Here is a 7,981-nt window from a genome sequence, read left to right as displayed (position 1 = left end):
AGGTCTTCTGAACTTACATTGGGTAAACATAACAAATTAGGAAATTTTCAGCCCTGTAGAAACTTAATATTGTGGCTGACACCAGGTTAGCATCAAATTGTACTGATATTCTTTAACTACAATGTATAAAAAACTTTGTTTTTATCAATGTTTAGGATCAACCTAAAACATAAAATATCTTGTATTTGAGATCTTAACAAGATGTGAGAAAGAATGAGGGAAAAAAGTGGTCTTAGTGATTTTTGATAATGGCCTGGCTGTTTTTGGCACTTGAGTATATCTGGTAATATCCTAGGATGTTCATTTATAGCAGTCTTAGCAATTTACTCAAAATGGTGTACTAAAGAAAAATCTTTCGCTTCTGTGGATGGAAACACTTTTTTTAATGAGAGAGGTCACCAAAGATGGCCAGACTGGTTTGAGATGACAGAAAGGTTTTGGTGACTCATAACCCCTCTGTGCAAATGTGCAAAGCGAAAAAGCCTCTCAAAGTGCACAACCTTTCGTATCTTGAAACAAATGAGCTAGAACAGCAAAAGATCAGGTCAGAATCCAAATCTTTCAGCCAAGAACAGAAAGTTGAGACTGCAGAGGGCGCAGGCTCGCCAAAACCAAACAGGTAAAAAGTGGAAAAACATAGCTTGGTCTGACTTCAACTAAGGCACACAGGTACTTAGTAGGATCAGAATTTGGCACCAACAGCATGCAACTGTGGACACAACCTGCCTTGTGTCAACAGCCCATCCTGGTGGAGGTGGTGTAATGATGTCGGGAATGTTTTCTTGGCATACCGTATGTTGAGTCTGTTATAACCAATCAGTCCTTACAGTGTCACATCAGTCTGCTTCAGTGCCACAACCTGTTTCAGTATTCTTGCTGACCATGGGCAACCTTTCATGCTCACAATTTCTGATCTTCTAATAGCTACTTCCAGCACAAAACATAAAGAATCTCAAACTGGTTTTGTGAACATGACAAAGAGTCCAATGTTTTTCGAGAACCTTTCCAGCCAACATCTAAATCCAACTCGTTGTCGTAGAACAAGAGATACACAACATGAAAGAGTAGATAGAAAATCTGCAGGAACTGAGTGGCACAATCATTTCACCGAAGACCAGAAACTCAAAGAAATATATTTTTTAAATCCTTTGGAATCCATGCCAGGAAGAAATGGGGCTGGTTGAGAGCAGATGTAGCTCTACCAGGCATTAGTACAGTATAGTGTTTCTAAATCATTAAGTCATGAATGAGTGAATATGATCATATTGTGGTCTTCATTCGCTGAGTTGTACCTAATAAATGTTTATTACAGTTATTTAATAACAAACAGGCATTTAGGCCCTTATGAAATTGAACAGTAATTAATCTTAATAACACAGTTCTGTGACTGACTGGTGTTCAAAATATCTTGTCCCATAATTTCATATCATAAATTAACCTGTTAATTTAACAGTTTTGTTACCTAGAATGTCAAAACTTTGATATATTATACCTGAAAATAATAATACTTATAACACTACAGTCCTGATTTGCAAACCAGATATTTATCTGCACCCCAACAGCGCTCTCTGAGGACACATACCTCATGATACCCTTCACTACACTGCGCATGTGCATGCCATACTTCTAGATCAGCCCAGATTCCATCGCATTCTATATTAAGGAGAGCTAAGACAACTTGGGAAAGGTCACAGACTGCCTGTTATGATATATTGTAAAGTGGCTTAGCTAGGTGTGAGAGGCATATGCACAGCACATGACACCGTATCCATCCTGCACACACATCCTTTAATAGATATTTCATCTGTATTCTGTTGTCACTGGTATAAGATGAGTTAAAATAAATCGTAGTGTCCTCTAAATGACCTGTGTCAGAAAAAAATTTTCTTCTGTCAGATTCATTGCAGAAGGTTTCATTTCCTTTGTGTAAGCCACAGTTTTTACATGTGCACACACACACACACACACACACAAACAAACTTTGCGTATATCACCAAATCCCAGATATGTGTCATTTATAACCTCTGACGTTATCTGTACTTTTAATTTAAAGCACTTGTGTAAGATTGCATAAATGTTAGTTAAGTGATATTAATCATGATTAATTTGGGAAATTATCTAAAGAAAACAAAGAACCTGGCAAGTTTAATTGGTAACTGGTATTTTGGTTGTGTAACACAGGATATTGTTGTTGAAATAATGAATATGAGCTTAGAGTACAGACATTCAGACTTAATTTGGGTAATTATATACAGTACATCTGAGTTGGATGAACTATGAATTATAGCATTTTAATATGTTCCCCCCCACCCAAACCTCGCCAAGTAATTGAAAGAAGTAAATAACAAAATTAGTTTTTTGTTTTTGTTTGTTTGTTTGTTTGTTTGTTTGTTTGTTTGTTTGTTTGTTTGTTTGTTTGTTTGTTTTTGGGGGATCTGTGCGCATAGAGTTTGCATCGTCCCCTCATGCTTGGTGGATTTCCTCTGGGTACTCCAGTAAACCCCAGTTTATGTACACACACACACACACACACACACACACACACACACACACACACACAGTATACTGTATATTAAATGTATGTATATTATAGCAGTTTTTCTTTTACTGAGGTGTGTATAATGCGTTTGTGGGTTCTTATGTGTTCGTATGTGTATGGTTTCTACTTATTCTTGGACTATTCTTTGTTTTTTTCATTTAGCAAGCCCCTGGCATCTAATTTCAGTTCAGGTGATTGACATGGGTGGCAGAATGGTGTAGTGATGTGCCCCAGTACCTCCAGGGTCAAGGGCTTGAGTCCTGCCTTAGTTTTGTGTGTGTGGAGTTCCCATGTTCTCCCTGTGGGTTTCCTATGGTCCGCTCTGATTTCCTTCAAAGACACAAAGATTAGGTTAAATGTCTTTTCTGAAATTGCCCATTATGTGAGTGAGAGTGTGTATGCTTATGCACCCCACCCAGAGTGTACCCCCTGGGATAATCTCCCGGCCTCCCGTGACTCTCCACAGGACAAGCAATGTAGTGATCGAGAGTGATTAATTCCTACCATAAAAGTCTTGCCATACTTCAGATTACAAGCAGTTGCTTCCCTTCTTCCGACTCTCTTTTTCACATCTTTCTGGTACAATTTGATCTTTGTCTTATCTGTGCGTTAATTGTTGTTCCAGAACTGTACATGTTTTTCTTTAGATGTTTTGGCTGGTTTGTTTGTTCTACAGAGTTGACCAAAAGTGACAAAAAAGAGCTTTGATTATTCTACACTACCATCTATTTTATTTTGAGTTTGTTTTTGTTTTTTTAATGAGAAGAAATGTCACAGTCCTGCTCGTCAAGGGATATGAGGACAAACTAACTCCATAAAATGAGTGTATGAATGTTCAGTGTTTTTAAACAAGTATTATCAGTAAGACATTACATCTGTCTTTTGCAACTTATCAGTAAATTATCAGAAAGAATTTTGAAACACTGACAGTTTATATCAGAAATGTTGGTCCGTTAACAGTTCTTGTATAAACTGTCTGTGTTTGAATGAAACAGAGACTTCTGGTGAAATTTCTCATGACTTCAAGCACAGTATGGTGATGAGACTGTTAGCTACAGTAAAACATGTGAGTGGAGCAAACATTCTAAAGAAGGCTGTACATCTTGCTCAATGCTCATGGCTCGGAGATAGTGGAGCACTGTCAGGAAAAATAAAAACCTGGGTTGATCACCAAAGGCGTTTTGTTTTTGCATGCAATGAACGACATCATGCTGCCCACATGCACATTACGGGAACTGCAATGGGTGTTACTGCCACAACCCATATACAGTCCGGACCTTACTTCAAGCCATTTCCACATATTACTGGAAGTCCAGCGTTTCAGACATAAAGCAGGCAGTCCGATCAGAGCTCCCTTGTAATGAAAAAACTTCTACTTTAATGGTATCCTAGTGAAATTCTGTGATAGTTTTTTTTTTATAATGTAGCAGGGGATTATATAGAGAAATAAAGGTTGTTATTACCTTTTATAACCATGTTTTGTTATTTATACCTGTGAAATATACCTCAACGACTAGCATCATAATATTTTTAGTCACATTCCTAAATAACATTAGTTGAGGCCATTGTAAGAAAGATATGAAGGTGCCAACTAGTTCAGCGTGTAAGAATGTTCCATGTTATATACAACAAGGGTCATCACTAACGCAGTCTGCATTCCATTATGATTGTTTTTTCTTGGCAAAAGAATAATAAACCCAATAAACTACTGTATAAGTTGTGATGTTCCACAGGGGCTTTCTCTTTCCATCCGGCAGAGTTTAGCATCCGCTGTACTTTTGACCTGCAGGATACCCCACATCTGAACCCTGAGTCATTGAGCTGTGAAAGAAACAGGAAGCTTGCAGGATGCACACATAAATGCAGTGTTTCTGCTGGTCTGTTTTAAAATAGCTGCTTGACTAGAAACCTGGCCAAGGATTCCCTGAATACATGAGAGTTATGCGTAGAGTGACGTGAAAGGAAACAGCTGTTTCACCTGTCTGAGACACCTGTATGATTATGCCTCCTCTCAGCCATCACTTCATACATGCACAGTAAAAACAGTCAACAGGGAAAACTGTACCAACCTACACTGTTAGGCTGCAATATCAGAAAAGCAAAGCTTGGATGCATGATCATAGCTCAGAGGCACACTTTCATATCTTCTCTTGAGTCAGCTGATGCAGCTTACTTTGTATTGGTAAATCTTTCCCAGCTTTCCATGGATGTCTAAAAGAAATAAATAAGGAAAGACTTTCACATGCAAGCTTTTTGATTTTCATCTCATCCCCCGAAGATTGCACTGGCCTGCTTGTGTTTTTGTTTAATATGCTCAAACTTTTTATAGCTGTAGTAACTCCTATAACCTAGGCTTTAAGGATAGAAAGTTATCACTTCTTGGTTTGACTTCACACAGAATTGGATTTCATTGTGTTGGAATGTGCAAAAATCTATTTCATGAGGGGTTAAAGAAGTACACAGTATGAGTGCATTTTTTCCCCTGGCCAGCTATGGATCTTGATTATTTTTGTAAGCATGATCTGTCCTAACCATCAATATTGAACCAGCTGTATCCAGGCATGATACTGAAGTATGGAAGCAGTCAATTTGTAGCAAGAGAGGGAGAGAGAGAGAGAAAAAGAAAGAAAGAGACAACATTCCTTTTTTTATTCCAAGGAGCCAGATTTGTATTTTTTTTCTTGAAGAACGGTTCTCTAGGATTCTTGAATGCTAGTGTTTTTGCCTCTCATTTTCAGTCCAGTCCCTGTGCCTGAAGAATGTCTTTGTTTCTTAATCTGCACAGTGACCTATGAATTATTCAAGCATTAAAAACTCATCTAATTTAAGACATGAACCAGTAAAAAACAGGTGCAAAAATTAACAGAATATCAGGCCAGTGATTAGTATACTGGTGATGCTAAATGATGAGTGGTCAGAACAGACGAGAAGGGAAATAAGGTTGCTGCTGAGGTTGTTACATAAACAACGCATTTTTTAAAACTGTGCTGCATATTTCGGCACTGTTGCAGTAAAACAATTGTTTTCATTTCTTTAATTATTCTACATAATTTAATTATTTTTTTTAATGATCACAGCAATTTGCCAAGAATGTTTGTCAATGAATGAAATAGGCAGAACAAATTCTTTAGTAATTTAGTCACACTTCTATAACATGTGGGTGGAAAATGTTTCACATCTTTCTGTGAAATAAGTTCCTTAAAATTGATCAATTCAGCTTTTTCTTTCTCAGTTTTTCTCCACTTTTTTTTAATAGTCTCAACTTACACAGTGCCTTAGCACTGCACATAATCTATGAGTCATAATAAACCATATTTTAAAAAAGGCATGTTTAACTGAAAAAAAAAATCATAATCTATACATAGAATAAAACTGTAAAGTGTGCGTGTCTGTACATTGAAGAAATGTGCGAAAAAATAATGTGGGAGGATATAAGATGAGTAATGAATCACATCAAGATGGTTTTTGGAATTTTTGTCCAATGTTTGTTTGTGCATGCATAATGTAAAAACTCTTTAACGAATATTAGTGGTGTTTTCACAGGTGTATTTGGCAAAGTTTGAAGTAACATATATGCTTTGTTTCATTGCAGTTGGCAAATAGGAATAAAATATATGCTTATTTGAATTTTAAATAGAAAAGTGTCCTTATATCATAAAATATTTACCTTGAAAAAATCATTACTTCATCTCAATTTAAGAGATATACACTACCGTTCAAAAGTTTGGGGTCACTTGCAAATTTCTTTGATTTTATTAGTGATTTATTTTCTACATTCTACAACAATACTGGGGATTTCAAAACTATAAAAAAAAATAACACATATGGAATTAGGTAATTATGTAACAACAACAAAAACAACAGTTAGTTGCTATTTTAAGACACAGAGGTCAGCCTTTCTGTAATAGTTCTTGAAAGAACAGTATTGTCAAGTGCATTAGCAAAATCCGTCAAGCACCATAATGAAACTGGCTCTCATAAAGGCCATCCCAGGAGGTCGAGACCAAAACCTACCTCTGCCGCAGACGTGAAGTTCATTTAGAGTTATCAGCCTGAAAAATGATCAATTAACAGCACCTCAGATTAGAGGCGTTATGAAGTCTTTACAGAGCATAAGTAGCAGAATCATCTTAATATCAACTGTTCAAAGGAGATTAATGCCTTTTTTGGATGCCTTCAGCATTCCTTTACGATGAACGATCATGGAGTTAGAAAGTGACCCCAAACTTTTAAACGGTAGTGTACATTTTTTAAATACACGCTTATGAGTGTGCAATAGGAATCTACTTAACAAATGTGATCTCACACCTTTGTTTCACGCACTTTACTGTAACACATTCATTTCAAAAATTTAACAGATGGTGCTGTACATTTTTTAATATGCACTTATGAGTGTGCACTTAAGGGTCTACTTAATAAACGCAAAGTCTACTTTAATAACCACCTTTATTCTGTGCACTTCAAAAAAACACATAAAATGTTTTTAGTTTATTCTAAAATTCAACAAATTATATTTTTTAAAACACACTTATGAGCATGCAATTAAATTCCATGTGAACGATGTCACGGGCGCATCTAGTTGTTTATTTAATGAGGTTTTTGTAATTGCATGTTTATTTAATATTTATGTAAATTTTTTTGATTGTCAGCGCTTTGTAACGGTCAGCTGCAGCCGACCTTTCAGGAAGGATGGTGTTGTGATTTCTCTGTAATATGGAAAATTGCTTAACAAAAAAACAAAAACAAAAAAGAAAGCTTTCTTCTAATTAATCAGATTTGAGGATCCAACAGTGCTATAGTATAAAGAAGGTTAACCATTAATATCTTTGGAGATTCCTAATACAACCCTATAACTTTAAAAATATTTGTGTATATACTGTACGGTATGCTACTGGAGATTCTTCAATGTGAAATCCCTGATTATCTGCAGCCTTGATGAGGCCCCAGAATCCATCCACTGGATTAACTTTCACTAATCCATATAGCCGTGTTAGGGCAATGCGATTGTGACGCACTCGTGTCACGTCCCCTGAGCCCAAGCCCGTCTCTTAATGATCCTGACATCCGTTGATAGAAAAGCAGGACTACTCTGAGCTGTGTTAATCCCGATGGCTGTCCTACTTTCCCTATGGGCTGCCTCCTGGTCTTCACCAAACCATTGTAGAGTAAGCAACAGAGCCGAGGACACATGCAAACTATAGCAGAGTAATAAAATCATATGCATTTACTATGTATATATATAAAAGTACAGTAGTTTATACGGTTGATTCTGTAGACTGAAAATATTCAGGTTATGATGATTAAAAGCAGCCTCTATCAGGAGCAGTACAAAAGTCAATACTGGGTTGGTTTATGTTTAAACACAGATCAATGGCAGGCAATTTTCTCTCCCAATTTTTTTTTTTTAATTTGTGCACAGGAATAAGTCAATGTCATGTTTTC

This window comes from Clarias gariepinus, chromosome 14 (genome assembly GCF_024256425.1).
Source record: "Clarias gariepinus isolate MV-2021 ecotype Netherlands chromosome 14, CGAR_prim_01v2, whole genome shotgun sequence".
In the NCBI taxonomy this organism is placed as follows: Eukaryota; Metazoa; Chordata; class Actinopteri; order Siluriformes; family Clariidae; genus Clarias; species Clarias gariepinus.
This window is presented reverse-complemented; position numbering follows the sequence as displayed.